The sequence below is a fragment of the Galeopterus variegatus genome, unplaced genomic scaffold (genome assembly GCF_000696425.1).
Source record: "Galeopterus variegatus unplaced genomic scaffold, G_variegatus-3.0.2 Scaffold4837, whole genome shotgun sequence".
Classification (NCBI taxonomy): Eukaryota; Metazoa; Chordata; class Mammalia; order Dermoptera; family Cynocephalidae; genus Galeopterus; species Galeopterus variegatus.
This window is the reverse complement of record NW_007730948.1, coordinates 87828-109860: the sequence shown is the minus strand read 5'-3', so window position 1 is coordinate 109860 and position 22033 is coordinate 87828. Positions and strand designations below refer to the sequence as shown.

Sequence of the window (22033 nt, the reverse complement as noted above, 5' to 3'; positions counted from 1 at the left end):
AGAAAAGAGGAAGCATATGGGCAACAGGAAGGGCATATTACCGCAAGAAGGACATCTAGCAAGTCTAGGACATGAAATCCTTATGAATGTGCATGATATAAATAGGAAAAATGGGCACAGCTAACAAGCACCTACTTTAAATGTATTTGACATTATGTTTTAGGACAACTTTTCTTCTAGTATTAGGAGTTTTGAGTTCAAATAATATAAATCAAGTTGAGATGACTAAAGTTTAAAAAAGAGGATTTATCAGGTGGATACTAGGAAACCTGTGGACCCTAAGTGGTCTGAGAGAATTAAAAAAACACATTTTGGGCATTGCTGTAAGAGTAGTCATTCCCCAGAGACAGTGTAGTCATGGAAAACCTCCCCAAACCCCCCACTCCCTGCCAATGTTTCTTTCTCATCTTTCTGCTTCTCCTTTTCCATGTGTCTCTCTTTCTTCCTTCCCTCTGCCTTTCCAGACCATTTTCTCAGCTCCCTGATTAATGTGGCAGAAAACATAGCCCAAGTGTTTACATCTTTCACCAGCACAGACTGAGGTTGAAATCTCTTGTGCCCCAGTCAAAAGAGTCAAGAAGGGGATTCTGCTAGGCTGAGCTGATCTCAGGTGCCTACCCCTGGACCGAAAAGACTGGTCTTTGCTGGTCCTTGTTACAGTGTGTAAAGATAACTGTTAGAAACCTGTCCCTGTGACTAGTGGATGGGGGTAAAGAATGCATCCCAGAGACCTCAGATAACCCAATGTGTATACTACACTTACATATCTGCATTCTCATTCTTAATTCCACTTATGATAGCTGAAAAATATATTATGAATTAGGTTGTCCTAATGAATTATTAGAAAGCTTGGAAATGTAGTCCCCAATTTTAGGATGGCATGTCTTATGGCCTCACTCATGGCAGTAAGGCAGGGTTGAGGTAGCCTGAGCTCTGAAAGGGTACAAAGGGGTTGAGAGTTCTGGTAACTTTCATTGTGAGGACTCCTTGGTCATCTTCTGTTGCCTTTACTGAATAACAAATTTATCATTCGATCAAGTCAAGTAGACCTAAACCAAGTTGATTTTTAAAAAATGGATCCTGGATATAAAAGGAAAAATAAGGTCCACCCTCCCCCCAAATTAATAAAACCTGTGTATTAGCTAAGATTCTGAATGTGTTGAATGTTCCAAACATAGATATTTTATTCTGGAATTTATTCTTGATTTATAGCAGAAGCCATTCTTTTTTAAAAAAAATGAGAATGAAGGTGAAATGCCATTTCTCATTGTCATAAATCTTTTTGTTGGCATGTCCACTACTACTTAGAACACTTTTATAGGCCTTGTTAAGATTTTTGGATCAAATCAACATAGTTACATGCAGATAGGTTTCTTACTGGTAGCAGAAAAATCACTAAATAAGCTGAATGTTACATCCTGTCAATGAACACTACACAATTCATTTCATCAATATGCCTGAAAAGCCATAGGAGAGGCACTGAAATGTTTAGAATTGTGGATATCAATATAGTTATCTCACATAAAAACGGATGTACAAAAATCAAGCTAACAATGAACAGAGTCCATAAGCCATGAATCACCTGCTCTGCCTTCAGCACTGGACTCTTCTGACTCATAGCTTCTCTTGACTCCATACGTGTAGGCCACTGATACACAAAGATACAAGGAGATCAAAGTACTGATGATGAGTCCTACCACTTCGGGATCTATCTTGAATTAGTGTCATACAGCACCACAAAAAATTCAATCTCAAGTTATAATTTAATTCTTCTCATAACAGAGAACATTAGGATTCATTTTACCATTACTTGTTCCTCCTACGAAAAGAGCAATAAAATAATAAAATTGCATGATGGAGCTATGTTGTTTGTTTTATTTCAACAAAGGAGATAACATGAAAGAGGAGGCACTCAGTTAATAGACTGAGGGGAAAATATATGGAGCATTATTTATGTATGCCATAAAAAAACCCTTACCACATCTTAAAATAGAATCTATTCATCAACATCTTCACCAGTTTGCTCAAAGTAAAATAGGTTAATTTCCAGCTTATGTTTTCCAACACCTAAGAAGGTGTTGGGCTTGGGTCCCAGTTCAGAGGCTGAGACTGACTTGAGATTGTTCTTTGTGCAGGCTGGGATGTAAAAGGAGCAACTGTCAAAGCCTACATCTTAAACTGGAAGATCTCCAAGGTTGCATGAAACTAAGAAGGAAAGGAAAGAGAGAGAAGAGAGGGAAGCTGAGGTTTCAAACTGAAGTAGGCTGGACTGTGTATCAGTCTGAAGGGATAAGGATGGACAGCAAGGCTGTGGGCTCGAGGAAGCAGAGGGAGCAGGTAAGGAGCAAGCCCTGCAAAGTCAGCTCCTTGGAAGAAGAAACTCATCATCGTGTGTGCCATTACAGCCCTGGCACTATGTAGATGCTCAGTTAGTATTTGTTGACTAATAAGTGGTTGACTGAATAAATGAAGGCCAAATCTGTACAATTCAGTACACAAAATAGATGTCTCTTTTGTGTCAACTTCAGTGTGTGCTGCATAAAATGGCTTTTAAAAGTATATGACTACATCGGAGTGGAAGTAAATACATGGAGAAGCTATGCTATGTAAAGGGACTTTCCCTTCATATTTCATCATAATAATTATCTCCATTATATCATAGCAACTGAGCCCCCATTAAGTGTAGTCTGTCTCCAACTTTCTTCTCTGCTGCTTGAGTGTGTTGTGTTTTCTCTTTTTTATTAAGAAACACTTCAGAAACAATATGAATGTGTAATATTGTCATAATCGCAAATATGTCTTCCCCTTCAAAGATACTTCTGGAAGTATACTGTTTTTCATTTACTATGTTCTAGACTTGAAAAATACTCTATTGGCAGGATCAAACTCTTATTTGACTCTCATTTTTTAAAATTGGAATATGTCTTCCCCTTCAAAGATACTTCTGGAAGTATACTGTTTTTCATTTACTATGTTCTATACTTGAAAAATACTCTATTGGCAGGATCAAACTCTTATTTGACTCTCATTTTTTAAAATTGATTATTCATGGGGTACAAAGCTGACTGTCACCACTTGTGCCCAAGATGTGATGGTCAGATCCACACTAGCAGCGTGTCCATTACCACAAATTGTGATTATTCCCCGTGTCCCCCACCCAATTAATCCCTGACCTCCCTCTTTCTCCCACCCAACTCTTTAACCCTGGGTATGCTCTCTCCCCTCTGCAAGTTTGATTCTCTATTCTTATCTGACCCAACCCTATTTACTCAACCTCATGTCCTTCCATGTATGCACCACCCCAATTAAACTGATCCTCTCTCTTGTTTCCGTCATATGCCATTTTGTTTCCCAGATTTCAGTTATGTTTATGCCCATATCTGAATACTATCCCCCTTTCCTATGAGTTGCTACTTTCATTTTTCAAGTTCTAGTTCAAGCTGCAGCTCTTCCTAAAGGTTTTATCTGTCCAGTTATTCTTCACAGAATTTCTACTGCATTTATAATTTTCAGAACAAAGCCAGTTTTAGGTACACTATATAGACTTAATAGGCATTTGATAATTATTTGTTGATTGTGGGGTTTTTTGCTTTTGTGAGTCAGTATTTATTTTCATAGTGGTATCTAAAAGCAGCTATAGTCTAAAACACTAGATAGAATGCCATGAGTAAGTGAGGTGCCACCCATTTTGTATGAGCACTTGATGTGACACAATTTTCTCCATACTTCTGAAGTAGGAGCATATGAACACGACCTGCAGCCAATGAGTTTTGTTCATTCTAATGTAGAAAATTATCAAAGTTTCATAAGTCGTCTTTTTCTTTGATTTCTCTTTCTGCTGAAGCATTAGTCTGATAGTCACACCAGGTCAGGACTGAACATCTTTGCTCTGAGTTTATGAACTTTACAATGACTTTTTCAGAAGCAACATCTGGCTCTAGGAGAAACTTCACAGACAGCTGCAGTGGATGCTGTGCAAGTGACAGCAGGTTATCCTGAGTTCAAACTGCTGTAGAGCTCTGTGCTATGATTTTCTCTTCTGTAGTTGTCTCCTACTCTTTGGTTGTCCTTCTAATAATCTCAAAGTCATTTCTCTTTGAGGATGGCTTATAATTAAAAAACACATTCTATGCCAGATGTGGTCCTATGCCAAAAAAGTAATATTCATAATAGCTCATTAATAAAAAGATGATTAATATTTATAACAATTTATTGAAAATGTACACTTCAGGGTTTTGGTTATGCCAGAATGGCATACACCAGAACAGTCTTCCTGCCATTAACAATTATAAACTCTGGGCAAAATATAAAACACAACTGCTTGAGTTACTGCAGAGCAACCTAAAGCAAGCAGAAAGTGGAGGTGATATGGTCCTTGAAATAAGGAAGACAAACTGGGTGAGATATATATTTTTTCTGGCTTTTCTTTTTAGGGCAATCACCAGTCCATGTAGCATATGGGGTCTAGAACACAATCACAGAGTACAAATCCTTTGCCAGAGCAAAACTAGAAAATGAGGGAAGAAATTGTGCAATGAAGCAGTCACCATTGGGAGAAGATCCTCAAATCTGCACACAAACCACCCTCAGATTCTTAGCTTCATTCTGAACTGCACAATTGAGAATAAAGCATACAGTGTCTTCAGTGGAAATCAAATGCACAAAGGCTGAAAGAACTGAGCAGAGATTCCAACATCTGCCCAGTCCTGGCGAGACAGGATTTGGCATCCAAGTCCTTAATAGGTCTTGGTGAATATCGTGAACTTTCCATTAAAACCTCAGAGGGGCTATGCCTTAGGAGTAAGAATTACATACCAGAACAAAGATCAAAATTGAAATAGATCCACCCTAACAAAGCCCAAATATTGACAACCAAATATTGACAGAAACAAGGTGATTCACCAGCAATCAAACTGCTTGCTTAAAAAAAAAAGCCTTATTACTTTTCAGAAGAAATTGCAGAATACAGAATCTCTATGATATATTGTAAATATAGAAAAGCCCCCACACTCACGTATACACTATAGAACTAATTTTGTTTTCCCTTTGTAGTTAGCCCTTAATGATGAACTAAGATTGTATTGAAAGCAGCTGTCCATCATGCTTGAAGACCCTACATCCTGTCTTGTCCAATACATCTCTCAAAGACAGCATCCCGGAACAGAAAACAGATGAGACCTTGGCCCTATAGTAATGTCAGGAAGCAGCTATCCATCATGCTTGAAGACTACATCTTGTCTCCCTGATACATTTACCTACATAAACCCCAGCCCTCAGTAGATTTGAGAGGAGTTGGGACTTCACCCTCCATCTCCCAGTTGACGTCTTCCAAAATAAAAAGGTTTTCCTTTAAGTTCTGTTTAGTGGGTGTGATTGACAGTTCAAAAGTAGCAAGCACTCAGATCCACCTGGGTTAGAAATTCCCCTGACTAAATTGGCCTCTCACACATTGGCTGATGGTGAAGGGGAATCCCATGGGACTCACTTGTTACCAAATTTATCATGCAAAATACCTAGCATAAATTTCTTTTTAAAAAAATTATTAGGGCCGGCCCGTGGCTCACTCGGGAGAGTGCGGTGCTGATAACACCAAGGCCCCGGGTTCGGATCCCATATACAGATGGCCGGTTCACTCACTGGCTGAGCATGGTGCTGACAACACCAAGTCAAGGGTTAAGATCCCCTTACCGGTCATCTTTAAAAAAAATAAAAATAAAAAAATAATAAAATAAATAAAATAAAATAATTATTAAACATGCAAAAAAAAAAAAAAACCCAAAACCAGGAAAATGTGATCCATATTCAGAAAAAAGATCAATCAGTAGAAACAGACCCGCAGATCCGATGTTAACAATGGTAGTCAAGGGCTCTAAAATAACTATGATAAATATATATATATATATATTAAACAAAAAGTTTATTCAAACAACAAGATGTTTGACTAGAAGGAAAAACTATCTAGGACTCATTTTTTAGAATAATTTACCCCTACTTAAAGACAGATTGCCCCATATGTAACAGCTATGAACAAAAAAGTTATAAAATTGTCCTTAATCTTACAATGACAAATGGAAAACATTAAAATTCTCTAATTGAACAAGGTTTGCAAGAGTTTTTATGTTGTTGGGTTTTTTTTGTTGTTAAAACAGTGAAAGTAAAATAACTTACTGGAATAGAAAGATAATTGCTGAGTGAACATGTCACTAATGGAGGAAGGGGGTATTTTCACAGAATCAATATTTTTCCCCATCCCATTTGCACTTGATATCAATCAAAACATACTATTGGCCATTTAGTAAAAATAAGAAAATTTAAAAAGTGCTTGTGCACATACACCAGCTATATTATGTACAATAAAGGAATGGAGAAGAGAAAAAAATGAAAGAATAGAGAAAATTATACTGTAGTAGTCAGGATGTGATGGAACCAAATTGCAGTTTTCTAGTTGAGCATGTATTCTTGGTATGTAAGAACAGAGTTCTGGAGTAAAGTAGCAGGTTCCCTTTCTAGTAGACACCTCCTGTCTGCTGCTGGAACGTATCAAATGTATCTTCCTCCTCCAGTTCCAACCGTGCAGGTGTGTCTGTTTCATTGATTGGCTGTCCATCAAATCGGAATCTGAACTGATCTGCCTCATTGACAATCTCTGTCCTTCACAATAGGCTTTCATTCAATTACTAAGTGGTGTATGCCTCTTAATCTTCAACTGCATCACAGAACCATCCTGCCCCGCCACCTTCAAATTAATATGATCATTGGTCTCAGTCTTGACTCCTTCCTTGGGCTTTTCATGCTATGGTGAGTTCCAGGGTCTCTTCAGCTGCTGCTTCACAAAAGAGGTACCAGTCTGCACCGAACGAGCACACAAGCAGCACCAGGAGCAGCAGCAGAAGGAGGTGGCAGTGGTAAATGAGGGAGACAGCACCTGTCTTTCATGAGCTTCCTCCCTCCCTATGATAAATATATTAAAGAATCTTCAGAAAAATGAAGAAACAAGTAATTTCAAGAGAGAGATGAAAACTCTTAAAAAGAAATAAATGTTACACCTAGAATAAAAAATACAATTTCTGAAGTTAAAAAAGCACTGTTAGGATCAACAGTAGATTGGACAATGCAAAGTAAAGGATCATTAAACTTGTGCACAGATCAATAGAAATTATTAAAACTGAAGCACAGAGAGCAAACGGTTAGGAAAAAATTGTGGGATTTTTGTTTTTGTTTTGGGCAGCTGGCTGCAATGGGGAACCAAATTCATCACATTGGTGTTATAAGTCTGGATAGAAAAAAATTGAACAGAACTTTAATAAATTGTATGGCTGTGTTGAGTGGTCTAACATACATGTACTTAAAGTCCCAGGAGAAAAAGAGAGAAGAGAAAGAAAAAAATATATATATCTGAAGGAGTATAGGGCAAAATTTTTTCAAATTGGATTAAAAAAAAAAAAAAAAGTCCACACACAGATCCAAAAAGCACACCAAACCCCAAATAGAATAAATTACACATCTAGGCACATTTACTGAAAACCAAAGGTAAAGGCTTGAAACCAGCCAGAATAAAACGATGACATGTGCTCGTATTGAGGAATAACAAAAAGGATATATTTGACTTGTTATCAGAAACAAAGGAGGCTAAAAGGTAATGGAATGAAATCATCGAAGTACTAAAATTAAAAACAAAGAAACCCTGTAAACTTAGAATCCTATATTCAGTTAAATAAATAAATAAATAAATAAAAATAAATAAATCCTTCAAAAATAAAGGCATCAAATAAAGAAAATCAGGAAAATAAAGAAAATTTATGAAAATAAAGAAATTTTCAGATAACAAACATGGAGATAATTTGCTGCTAACAAATCCATCCCCCCAGAAAGGCTTAAGGAGTTCTTCAGGCTGAAGAGAAATATTATCAGATGAAAATTTAGAATTACAGGATGGAATGAAGGATACATGAAAAATAAATATGCGGATAAATAAACATATATTTTTCCTTCTTTTCTAATTGTTTAACAGATAATTGGCTGTTCAAAGCAAAAATAATAACTATTTTGAGGTTATAAAAGCTTACTTTATATCAGGCACTGTCTTAGAAGTTCTATAAATACTAATTTATATAATCCCTGTAATAACACAACAAGATGCAGAGATGTGTAGGAGCACGACCAATGTCACAGTTAATAGGCCACTAAAAGTGTAACCATTTAAACATGAGCTCCGGAATTAAACAGACTTGGATTCAAATTTAGTCTCTTCACTTAAAATCTGGATATCCTTGGTAAATTTACTTAATGCTTTAAACATCAATTTCTTTGTGTGAAAAATATGCATAATAATCTCTTAAATTGTGAAAATCGAGTGAAATAATTCATGCAAAGAAAATTATCTGAGGTTGGCACCTGGTATGCTCTGCACAAATGTTAGCCATTAATATTACGTGATCTTTGATTGGAACTCAGTACTGTCTGGCTATAAAACCCATCAGTATGCTTAACCAGTGCACCGTACTATCTCTACCTCTTAGAGCAAAACTCTAAATCATGAAAAATTCAGGAGAAAAAACAAAAACAAAAACAAAAACGAACTCCTGTCCTATCAGGAAATAGAGTATAGAAAATGTAAATGTCCCTGCCAAGTTAAAAAATTTTTGAAAATTTGCTATTTTCTTTGATAGAAGCCATCTGTTTTGAAAACTGCTAAACTTGAGGGAGGAAATATTTACTTTAAATACCTTTAGATACTCCAGATTCCATCTCACATAGCCTTTTATGGCTTTGTTACAGCAGTACATTTTCTCTCCCAACAAAAACAAGCCATCACCCAAGACGTGCATCTCAGATATAGACAATGATATCAAACATTTAAAATTGTTAGGGGCAAAAGTATTTTTCTTCTTCTGGTTACTTGTGTTTTAAAAATTTTTTTAAAAAACCGAATTAGTCAATCTGATGACCTAATAAAATTCCTGTTATGATTTATAGGTTATTATTTTTCACCCTTTTGGCTTTTTTAAAGGGTCATAAGCATCAAGGAAATGAAATGCATATTTCTGCCTATGAAAATGCATCTCTGTAGTGCTGAGTAAATTTTAGTGGATACCACCAAAACTTTGCCTTTGTTTTGCTATTCATAGAACTTTAAAATGGTTTGATTGCAGGCCCTTAAATAACAACGGCATTAATTAGCTTATTCATTTGTACACTGAAAAATTTTAGTGAGACTCTCCTATGTTCCAGGCACTGTGTAAGGCATTAGGGGACATATGCAAAGGAACAAACATCCAGAAATGACAATCTAAGAGAGGAGTCAGAGAGTCTGCAAGTAATGATTTATATTTCGTGTGACAACGCAACTGACACAACTGTTGTGGCATAAAGATTAGCACAAAAGGAAATAAGAGGAGAGAATTCTAGAATGGCTTCACAGTGAATTGATTATTGATGGATGTAGAGGACTTAAGCAGACCCTTGTTCAAAAAATAGTTAAGAAATACGCAATCTAAATACACTAATATTTTTAAGGGGCAGAATGGGCTACTTTTTTCAATGTAAAGCAACATTATACAAGGTATGAAACATGCCAGTCTTAAAATTTAGTCTTTTATGGGTTCATATTAATTTGCTATAACATTATATAAATGAATAAGCCAAAATAAAAATAATATTAGTATGTTTAACACGTATTTTCTGCCTGAATTTCTTTCAGTATTAAAAAAATGGAATACTTTATTAAGTAGGTTCTGGCATCAACACAGTGTAACATACATTTTATAAGATGAGATTAAATCAAACAACTTTAGATAAATAGAGATAACCTGAATTAACAACATAGGATTATTAGTAGACAAACCTGTCACATATTTCTGTTTTTGTTTGTTTTAACTTAGATGGTACTTTCTTATTTTACCTTGGCACAAATTATAAAATGGCCTTGTGTCCTATTTATTTACTTTGAATTTATTTCTCACACAGGGCAGGCTGCTTAAGAAAATGGGTGTTTCAGCACAATCCCTGGCAGACATTATTTAAGTTTAATGTGATTTGTTTAAAGAATTAAATAAAGTATCAACATTTTGTTTTGACACAGGTTGGTAGATGATGTTTACTTGGATCTAAATAAATGATAATCAGTCATAAAAAAATACCTATGACTCTTACACCAATCTGTTTAAACATGTCAACTCTTTGAAACCTCTGATGATGTCAAACATTATGCTTTGGAATTTGGGGGCTTGGGTAATGTAAAATAAAATCTACAGAAAATCATCTTACCACTTTAGCACATCATTGGATCTCTCTTTAGTGAGTATAATTCATTTCTCACATAATAATAGTAATAATAATAATAAATGCCACAGACTTGATGAGGGTGTTTTTTAAGGAAGAATGTGAAGGAAAGAGAAAGCAACATCTTGGTAGTCAGTACTTTTGTCCTTTCCAAAGAGGCTGAAAAGCACTGATATTACTGTAAGTCTGAATGTTCTACTTAGTTCATCTTGCTATGAACCGAACTAGGAAACTCAAGATGGTGTCATTTAACTCTGAATCATCCAGTGTGTAGTGCACTTTAGGGTGAAACCTAAAAAGAATAGGTCCACCTTGACATTTTTTTTTTTAACAAAGAAAAATCAAGCATCCTCCTCGGATTAGAGTTAAATGATAGGTAACAACAGAGGTCTAAAGATCTGGTAGAAAGATAACAGCAGTTCAGGCTGCTGTGGCTCACACCTGCAGCTGAGGAATGGCCGTGCTCCTTGTTAGTTTCTCAGGATGAGAGGAAGTGTTAAGTTCGACTGTAAATTTTGATGACTTGAAAGATCATCCTCCTCTCCAGGCGTCTTCTCAACCATTGTGATTAACCCTGAAATGGACCTTCTCTACTGCAGGACAAGGGCACCTTGTGACCTCCTGCTCCTCTTGCAACTACCAGCCCATACCTGGATTTGCAGGAAACGAGCTCTATCTTGAAATAGAGCTTATTTTCATTTCTGGTAAGGCCTAGTGACCTTTGAAGCACATCTAACTAGTTGTCTTATTTACTATCAAGCTTTACTCTCAGCTTTGGTTGGATTTTTACCAAAGCTGAGATCAAGTGCCTAGAAATGTATTAAGCAATTGGGTACATTCTTACAAATATAATGGGTAGTAGTAATAATGATTGGTCTGCAAAGGAAAATGTGGAATAATTTTTATTTGCTTTGAGAATAACTGTCGGATGTTAGGATTTGGCATTTCCTTGTGGGAAACCTATTATGGGGATGTTCTGCCAAGATAAAGGAAGGAGGAAATAAACACCACACCCCAGTAAGACTATATAGAGGTTTAAAAACACTTTTAAAAATAGCTTATCTGATGATAGAATCAATTGACCTTAAGGAATATTTCCTAATCCCACTGCTATGAGGTGTTAGTTTCCAAATTTATACGACCATCATTCTGACAGTAGTTCCATTTCTCTCTTCGAGGATTTCCCAAATCCTGCTCCCAGCTCTGCTGTGGGCGGGGGATAGTTTCCATGCATCTCACCAAGCTGCTTTGAATTAGGATCACAATTCTGGAAAAGAGCACAAGCCTTGCTTGTCTACACCTTGCCCTGGAAAAGTCTCTTATTTGGGTTTCATGATTTTTCTTCAGCACAGTATTAGCACTATGACAAAAAGAGATTGTTCTTTCTGAAGAAATATCACTTATAATTTTGAGATGATTTGCCAGTTAAAGTCACAATCACTATTCTCTAAATTAGCAGAGAAGTGATATCCTGAATCTCAACTGATAATAACCTGTCTTCTAATATATGTAAATCACAGATCAAGGGCAAGGAAAAAAATTATTTCTAAACCTCCCTTACCAGATTCCCTTGATTAGTATATGTGAGTCAAAATTATATTCTGGAACTCTGGAAGGTCTCTGTTTTAGTCTATTTGGGTTGCTGTAAATAAGTGACAGAAATTTACTTCTCATGGTTCTGGGAGCCAAGAAGTCCAAGACCAAGGCACTGTCAGATTTGGGCTCTGGTGAGGGCTCATTTCCTGGTTCATATATGGCACCTTCTTGCTGTGTTCTCACAATAGAAAGGGAAGAAGTCTGGTCTTCTCAGCCCCTTGTAAGGGCAGTAATCCCATTTATGAGGTCTTTACCCATATGTCCAAATCACCTTCCAGCAGCTCCTACCTCCTACTATCATCATATTGGTGACTAGATTTCAATATATGAATTTTGGGGGGACAAGAAATTTAGACCATAGCAGTCTCTAAGGATTGCTATGAAATTTTCTATTCTCAGATATATACCTTTGTAATTGTAACAGATTTGAAAGTACTAGGTAGTTTTAATGAATGCTGGTTACCCAAGGAAAGTGCATAATTTTTTTTTGATCATAACTTGTTACAAGTCTCTGTGAATAGAGTGAGAAAAGATATACTTGTATCATATAATTTTAATAAGATGGGAAAAAGAAATGGAATAAAGGGGTTAAATACTTCTCTCATGTAAGTACAACCAAAGGTATGTCTTATCTATTGGGCCTTGATAGTAAATCATTATCACACAGGGACCTATTTTACTTAACTGGGCCCAACATCTAAGTCAGCACAGAGCCTTTCCTGGGCAGATCCATGTGTATGTTCACTTAATAGATGTTTTAAACACATTCTGGGTGAAGCTGTGTGGCTTCCCTAAAAGTCGGGAATACAGAGATGAAAGAGATAGGGTATTTGTCCTCAATAATAACTTAAAAATCTGTCAAAGCTGAACAGATAGGATTTCTATCACAACACAGTACCAAGTCTGAGCTCCTGCCTCAATTTTTATAAGCTACTCCTTCATAGAAATACATTAATCAGGCAATATTATTTGGAGGTAGAGTATTATATTAATCATCTGGCAGAAGAAATTTATTTTGCATACAAAATCAACATACACTAATTCAGCTTCTAGTGCGTTTGGTAAAAGAGCAGAAAATAATTTAAAAGGGTGAGTTCTAGAGTTATAAAAATCTCTAAAATAGCATAATAATGGATTTATGCAATAGTTTTTCTAATAAAATAAACACGACTTGAAATATATCACTTTATTTCTACTAACACTAATGTAGACTTGTGATTATGTTACACATTTGTTAATGATGAATAGTCACAATCTTTATGTCAAATTGACAATAGTTTTTCTGCTTATGATATGCATCATTGTGCTCAGTGATTCAAGGAACAGAAAGACAAGTAAAATGTAGTCTTTTACACATAGAACTGGGACAACCATAGGAAAGGATAGCACTGGAAGAGATTACAACAGGAAAAGAAACCTTAGAGGAGGAGATTTTTGAATTAAAAACTGAGCCTGGATAGGATTTCTGCAAGTGATGCTAAAACCACAGGACCCTGAGCTTTAGCAAGGTCTTGAAGGCAGGATAGTGAGGAAAATAAATTGTCCAGTTTTATTAGAATTAGAACTTTTGGAAGCTCAGGTCCATTTGTGAACAACAAAAAAGTTTGCACCCCACCCCACATGATAATTGTTGTACTTTTAGTAGTATTTATGAGGACGAGGTTACTCTGAATTCACTTTGGTTAAATTTACAACAACATCTATATGAATTTGAGCAATATAGAAATTAGATATACAAGGCATATTATTTATTCGGTCTAATATTGAAGTATACATGGATTTGTGGATTCATTGGCATGATAATTTTGTTCTCCAGCACTGGAGTCTTTGGCCCACTGTTTAGAATATATTTGTGTCAAGAACGGCAGTAATGGAGAACAAGGCTGGAAGGACATTGCCATTACAGGAGGATGCTGAATAAAGGATTATAAAGTTTGTACTTAATTTAGATTGAGAACATAGTGGCATGAACCCCCATGTGGTTTAGGAAGATTAATTCAGTTTGGTGTTAATGCCTTAAGGGCAGAGAGCTTCTCCATTTTATTCATGGTTGGCTATATAATGCCTGCCAGAACACCTGGATCATAACAGGTGCTCCACAAATAAACATTTGTTCAGTAAATGACTAGACAAATAAATGAAACCAACTATAAGGACAGAGTTTCAAACAGTCCAGGGAAGTAAAAAAAAAAAAAGGAAAAGAAAAGAAAAGAAAGTTAAGTGCTACAAAAAAATCCAAGGAGTTGAAGATAAAAAAATAAGACCATTCGATCATGAACAGTAAGAGATCTTATATGATCTTCACAGGGATCCTGTAGAGGGACAGCCACTAACTGGGGTTAAAGAAAGATTCGTAGATGAATAGGTAGAGGCCACAAGGTTATTTCAGAAAGTCTGACAATCACTTTGGAGAACACTTTGGCATTGTCTAATATAGTTGAAATATACGTAACATAAGGCTCAGCAGTTCCAGTGGCAGAACTATGGATATGGCATTGTGGAGAAGACAAAGAAGAGACAGTGCTGAAGTCTCTACTCCAAATAATGAATATTTGGGGGTAATGTTGGCAATTTGCTCTCAAGTAGTTCTGGGAGAAAAAGTAATTGATGCCACACTTGCACATTTTCTGAAAGGCTGGGATTGTTTTAAAGTTAAAACAAAAATCATTAAAAGTGTTTTTAAATAAAAGGAAGTTTTTGAAAGTATGACAACTCAATAAAAAAGCTAGAGATGGAGCAAGAATTTGAACGAGAGTCATTGTTAAAGATAGGTGGGGTTTATTGGTTTTTGTCTTTACCTTATTTTGTTGTTTTGTTCTTTAGGACCAGGAGAATGTCAAGTCAGAAAGAGAAATACATCTGAAACTTGTTCCAATAAATGCTTTGATCCAACTTTTGTGGGATGGTGGGGAAAAAAAATTGGCAAGTAGGCCAACAGTCTCCATTTTTTGCCTTCAGGAAGACGGATTGTAAATGCCTGAAAGCACAAGTACATACCCCTTCACCTCAGAGTGGCTCCAGAATATAACAACAGGTGGATTGTAGGTCGGTCTTTATGGGAATGGACATAACAGTTGCTAGAATCTTCAGTACCGCTGTTTGTAATATTCCTGAACCCTGGCTCGTGCAGGAGACTCTGATTTAGCATTCTTCCTGGTTACAGACACCGAGGCAGGTTTCATTAGTGAGGTTATCATTGTTGTGTGTAATCAATGGCACGGTGTTTATGCTCTTCGGTGTGTCATTATCACTCATCAGACTTATGCTTCTATGAACAGTTTCCACAGTAATCAGGGGCCTGTTAGTACTTGTTATCTAAATAGGGTTCAGGGAGATGGAGACACTGCGGCTGCTGTGGGTACAAAAGACAGAATACATAAAAAGTGGCTGAAACTGGTTACCCAGATGGATAGCCATCTCAGGAGAGGCTGCATCCTGTTTTAGGAAAAGATTATTCTTTTAGTTCATTATAACCTTCAAAACTACTGCGTTTAAGTGGACAAATAATGTAACTCCTGTCTCTGGCACAGTAATCAGTTGTTATGGTTAAACATCTTGGTAAAGCAGGCATAGAAGGTACTAAGAAACCCACTCCACAGACAACATAATTAACAGATTAATTTTTGTGGGAAAATGTCCATAATATTATATTATAATTATGGCTCTTTAATCATCCCAGAGAAAATTTGAGATGACGTTGGAGATTAGACAAGAACAATCTCCAGGTCTTAAGAGACAACATATACAAGCATAGTGAAGATCGGGGGTTTTGAATTTAGACAGTGGTCCTGTTTCATCCTAATTTTATGACCTTAATCAAGCTAGTGAACCTCATTTTCTTCATCTGTAAAATGGGGCTAATGGCACATTACAGGGTTTTTATAAGGATTAAAGATAATACACATAGAATGACTATTATTATATCTACTTACTCATCCCTTGGTACACTGCTCAGTAGTTATTACTGCTTTTCGTATTTACTGTATACACACTACATTCTAATCCAGGAAGTCCCTAACTAGAGGCTTCCAAACATTTCACAGTCATCAAAAACAAGTAAACATACACATACAAAAAAAAAAAAAAAAGCATAATCACAGGCTCTCAAAGTCTTTTCAGGTGGAGGTATCTTCCTATAAATCTTCTGTGGTTTTCTTTTTAGTTGCCCATTCCTCAATGGAAGAGAAAAAGAAGCTATATCTTAGGAAACCTTCAATTCAATGAAGATAGCCGGATTATGGTTGGGTATAGCATCAGTTATCTCTTCCTCTTTAAGATATTAGAGTATTTAAAAGAGATCTATCTAAATAAGCAATCTCAAGAAGAGTTTATACTCAATTATGACAATATCCTCAATTTTGGAGGTTTAAATGATATTTTAAAATCTTTCTCTAAATAGGGAAATCCTATGCTCTGGTTTTCCTGGGACACTTCCGGTGTATTCCTGTTATTCTGACTTAATTATTAATAATTCTTGCCATCACTTTACTTTCAAGGGTGTCTTCATTCGGACAATAAATACCGCCATAAAGCCTTTTACACTTAAATTTTCCTGAGAACCCAGGCTAGATGCAATGCAACAGAAGACAGTGAATATTTTACCTGCAACCTGAGTAAATTGTACAGATGAGCACATAGACTGTGAAATATTTTGACAGGAAAATTTCAAGTTAACATTTTATTAATGTGCCGTAATATAGCAAAAGAGAGAAAGCAAGCAAGAAAGATTTACAGGACCAAGAGATGACCAAAGCAAATGAAACCTGTGCCAGGTCACTGATAGGCAGAGTCACTGATGGCCAGAATCATTGGCTGGCAAAGTCACTGGTGGGTGGTCACTGATGGGCAAGGTCACTGGCGGGCAGGGTTTCTGGTGGACAGGGTCACTGGTGGGTAAGATTACTGAGGGGCAAGATCACTGATTGTCAGGGTCACTGGTGGTCAGAGTAATATGTATAACTTTGGCATCGCGTGTGCTTATGCCATGCCATAGATGTTTTGGAAGCTCCTTCCAAAAGTGATAAGAAAGATGAGAGAAACTTATTTTGGTTCACTAGAAAGTGATTTTTAAAAATCTGAATATCATGCATTTTTTCGCCAGGAATTCCTATCAGAGTATGACACCTAGCTCATTTTGAGCATTTTTTAATTCTGATGTCCCGTACTCTGCAGATAAGTTCATTGCACAGAATTAAAGAATGACATGATGTGGAAAATATCAGGTATCTAGCCTGCTCTTCCTTTTCCCTGCCATATGTCCTTTCTCTCCTGTCCTCTCCAGAGTACCTACAAATTATAATATTTCCAAGAAAGAGAGAGAAACTGGGATTATGCTTTTTGCCAGTTAAAAACTAAGATTTCTGGATTAATTCTAGCTTGTGAGGAAATTCAAATCTATTTCTTTTTGTAACCTAAGTTCCAAAAACAATAATTAAGTTAATACAAACATTATTACTTTACGAAGTATAAATATACTGATTTTTGTTATGATGTCACTGTATCACTCTAAATACAGCTGTAAGCATTGTGCTTGTCAATATTGTTTATTTACTCAGCCCTACCTCTTTTGAACTTCTTACCAGGAAAAACAAAATGGATATCTTGGTATGAAGTAAAGACAGAAAGAAATAATTAAGTTAATACAAACATTATTACTTTACGAAGTATAAATATACTGATTTTTGTTATGGTGTCACTGTATCACTCTAAATAGAGCTGTAAGCATTGTGCTTGTCAATATTGTTTATTTACTCAGCCCTACCTCTTTTGAACTTCTTACCAGGAAAAACAAAATGGATATCTTGGTACGAAGTAAAGACAGAAAGAGTAGATGGCTGTCAATGCCAAATACTAGAATGAAAATTATTTAAGTCTAATAAGTCCTAGGAAATTATAATCACAATGTAATTGTAAGTCACAGGCAAATGGCAGTACTTTATTTATTTTCATGGCAGAATAGTATTCCATTATGTTAATATATCACATTTTCCTTATGCAGTTGTCCAACGATGGACATTTAGGTTGGTTCCAAGTCCTGGTATTGTAAATACAGCTATGATAAATGTGGGAATGCATATATCCCTTCAACATGATGGTGTGCATTATTTTGGGTATATACTCAGCAGCAGGATTGCTGGATTGTATGCAGTTCTATCTGTAGTTGTTTGAGGAACATCCATATTGTTTTACATAGTGGCTGTACTAATTTATAGTCCCACCAACAGCATAGGAGGGACTATATGGACTATAATAGACTTCTTTGTGTATTGACATAATCATATGATTTTAGCCCTTGATTTTCTCGATGTGGTGTATGACATTTATTGACTTGCATATGTTGACCATTCTTGTATCCTTGGCATAAATCCCACTTGATTGTGTTGCATTTTTTTTGATGTGTTGCTATATTCTAATGTTTTATTAAAGATTTTGAAGTCTATATTCGTCAAAGAAATTGACTTACAGTTTTCTTTCTCTGTTGTGTCTTTGTCTGGTTTTGGTATCATGGTGATGCTGGCCTCATTGGATGAGTTTGTAGAAATGGCCTATGTTTCAATTTTTTTGAATAATTTGAAAAGAATTGGTATTAATTCCTCTTTAAAGGTTTGTAGAATTCAGCGGTAAAGCCATCTAGAACTGGGCTTTTGTTTGTTGGGAGACTGCTGATTACTGCTTCAATCCCATTGTTCTTTATTGGTCTGCTCATTTTCTATTTCTCCTTGGATCAGTCTTGGTAGTTTGTATGTGTCCAGGAATTTATCCATTTCTTCCAAGTTTTCAAATGTATTCACATATAATTGTTTATAATAATCTCTAATGATTCTTTGTATTTCTGTGGCATTGGTTAAATGTCTCCTGTTTAATTTCTAATTTTTGTTATTTGGGTCTTCTCCCTTCTTTGTTTAGTTAGCCTAGCTAATGGTTTGTCTATTTTGTTTATCTTCTCAATAAACAACTTTTTGTTTTGTTGATCTTTTGTATCATTTTTTGGGTCTCTATACCATTTAGTTCTCCTCTGATCTTAATTATTTCCTTCTGTCTACTAATTTTGGGTTGAATTGTTCTTGTTTTTCTTGTTCTCTGAAGTGTAGTGTTAGGTTGTTCTTTGAAATCTTTCTATTCTTTTGATGTAGGTGTTTATTGCAACAAACTTCCCTCTTACTCCTGCTTTTTCAGTATCCTACATTTTTTGGTATGAGCTGTCTTTATTTTCATTAGTTTTGAGAAATTTTTGATTTCCTGTTTAATTTCTTCTTGTACCCATATGTCATTCAGGAGTATTTGTTTAATTTCCATGTATTTGTATAGTTTCCAGAGTTTTGCTTGTTATTGATTTCTAGCTTTAATCTGTTGTGGTCTGAAAAGATAATTGAAATGATTTCTATTTTTTAAAATTTGTTGAGAGAATGTTCCATGTACTTTTGAGAAGAATGTATATTCTGTGGTTGTTGGATGAAATGTTCTCTAGATACCTGCCAAGTCTAATTGGTCTAAAGTATGGTTTAAGTCCTGTGTTTTTCTGTTGATTTGTTGCCTAGATGTCTGTCCAGTGTTGAGAGAGGGGTGTTCAGGTCCCCACTTATTACTGTATTTGGGCCTGTCTCTTTCCATATATATATATATATATATATATATATATATCATCCAATATTGGAGCACTCAGATATATAAAGTAGACACTATTAGACCAAACCCTATAAAGGCATCTATCCTATAACAATCATACATTGTTACGTCTTCTTTCTGGATAGATCCCTTTATCATTATATAGTGTCCTTCTTTGTCTCTTTTTATGGTTTTAGTTTAAAGTCTATTTTATCTAATATAAGAATAGCTACTGCTGTTCATCTTTGGTTTCTGTTTGCATGGTATATCTTTTTCCATCCCTTCTCTCTTTGTGTGTGTCTTTACAGGTGAGGTGAGTCTCTCATAGACAGCATATAGTTGGGTCTAGCTTTTTAATCCAATCAGTTAGTCTGTGTCTTTTGGGTGGGAATTTAATCTGTTTACATTTATGGTTATTACTGAAAGGTATTGTCTTACTTTGGCATTTTATCGATTTTCATTTGGATGTTTTAAATATCTCTGTTTCTTTCTTTCCCTTTTATTGTTTGTCTTCATTGTTTCTTTGTTTTTGGATGTGGTAAGAAACAGTTTCTTTCTCTTTCTTGTTTACATTTTTGTTCTACCAGTGCCTTTTTTCTTCTTCTTCTTCTTTCTTGTGTATTCACGGTAGGTATTGATTATTGTTTTTTGGATTCCAGATGCAGGGCTCCCTTACAGGGTTGGCTGTGTGGCGGTGAGCTCCTGCAGGTTTTGTTTCACCTTCATTTCTGAAGGATAGCCTGACTGGGTATAGTATTCTTGGCTGGCAGTTTGTTTCTTTTAGTATTTTGAGTATATCATCCCATTCTCTTCTGGCCTAGAGTTTCTGTTGAGAAGTCTGCTGTTCTGATAGAAGCTCCCTTATAGATGACTTGACTCTTTTCTCTTGGCTGCTTTTAGGATTCTCTCTGTCTCTAAGTTTTGCCAGTTTCACTATAATGTGTCTCAGAGAGGACCCTTTTGGATCAAATCTGTTTGGGGATCTTTCACCTCCTGAGTCTGAAGGTCTGTGGCTCTCCCTATATCTGGGGAGTTTTCCACTATTATTTCATTGAATATGTTCTGAACACTTTTTCCTTTCTCCCTTTTCCTTTCTCCTTTCAGGAACACCCATGATTCAGATGTTTGTGTGCTTCAGGTTGTCTGCTAGCTCTCTTAGATTTTCTTCATTTTTAAAAAATTCTTTTTTCTTTCTTTTTCTTTTTTTGTCTGCCTGGGTTATTTCAAAGAGACTGTCTTCAACGTTAGAAATTCTTTCTTCTGCTTGCTCTAGCCTACTGCTTGAGCTCTCAGCTGTGTTTTTTATTTTGTTCAATGACTCCTTCAGTTCCATGAGTTCTGCTACATTCTTTTTTAAAGTGTTAATCTCTTTGTAAATTTCCTCCTTCATATCCTGGATAGTTTTGCTCAGTTCTTTATGTTGTCTAACTGCATGTTCTTGTATCTCATTTAGGTTCCTTAAGATTTTTACTAGGAATTCCTTTACAGTCATTTCAAGGGTTTCCTCCTCTATGGGGTCTGGTACTTGAGAATTATTGTATTCTTTCTGGGGACTCATTTTTTTTTTTTTTTGTATTTCTTTTTTTTCCTTTTTGTCTTTTTTTTTCATGTCCGGCAATGGATCACAACCCTCAGTGTCGCGCTCGTACCGGACCGGGACTGGCAACAGGATCGCAACCCTCGGTGTTGCGCCCGCACACCGCTCAGCCAGTGAGCGGGAACCGGTCTGTGTGTGGGATCCGAACCCTCGGTGGGAGCACCACCACACTCCCAAGCGGCGCACTGTAGCAGTGCGCCACTGGGCCGGCCCTTTTTTTGTATTTCTAGTATCTCTCTGTTGATGTCTGGTCATCTGGTAGAGCAGTTTCTTCTTCAATTACTCTCTTTCCCTAAACTCTGCTGGTGACCCTCCTTGTGTCGATGCAGTCAAGTGGTCAGCTGTTCACCTGCACAGCAGCAGTGGCTGCTGCAGCTACTATTGTGGTAGCAGGCTGCCCTTGCAGCAGTGGTGTCTGTGGCTGTGACGTTGGTGTGCTGCCCACGTGGCAGTGGTGGCGGGCTGCTTGCACAATGATGGTAGCTGCCTGGAGGTGCTGGTAGCAGTTGCAACTGCAGCAGTGGTAGTTGCAGCAGCCACCTGCTTGGCTGCAGTGTCTGCAGTGGCAAGCCCACACAGCTATTGCATCCACAGCAGCAGTGAGTTTACCTTGAGTCAGTGTTGCCAGTGGCCTTGGCAGTTGAAACTGCTTCCTTGGTGTCTGTGGTGTCCTTGGTGGGAGCAGGGTTATCTCATGGGGCAGCAGTTATGTCAGCAGCTGTCGGGCCTCCCTGAGCCAGAGGCCGACAAAACCGAGCGGGAAGAGACCCCGGTCCAGCCGGGGGTCCCTTGTGGGGCTGAGCAGGATGATGAGTGTCACTGGCACGGCCCTTCCCCCCCAGGACCTTCCTCCCCGGGGGCCGAGAAAGAACACCACCGAGCCAGGAGAGTGGTCAAAGCCGGAACTCCGTTTATTGCAAGGGCGATGGGGCTTATATAGGGGAAAAGGGCAGG

General features: G+C 36.8%; 1 pseudogene; it reads right to left on the bottom strand.

Annotated features, from left to right (window-relative positions):
• Positions 1-6506: 6506 nt before the first annotated feature.
• The window catches only part of LOC103603870, a 52438-nt pseudogene continuing 36911 nt past the window's right edge, over positions 6507-22033 (bottom strand).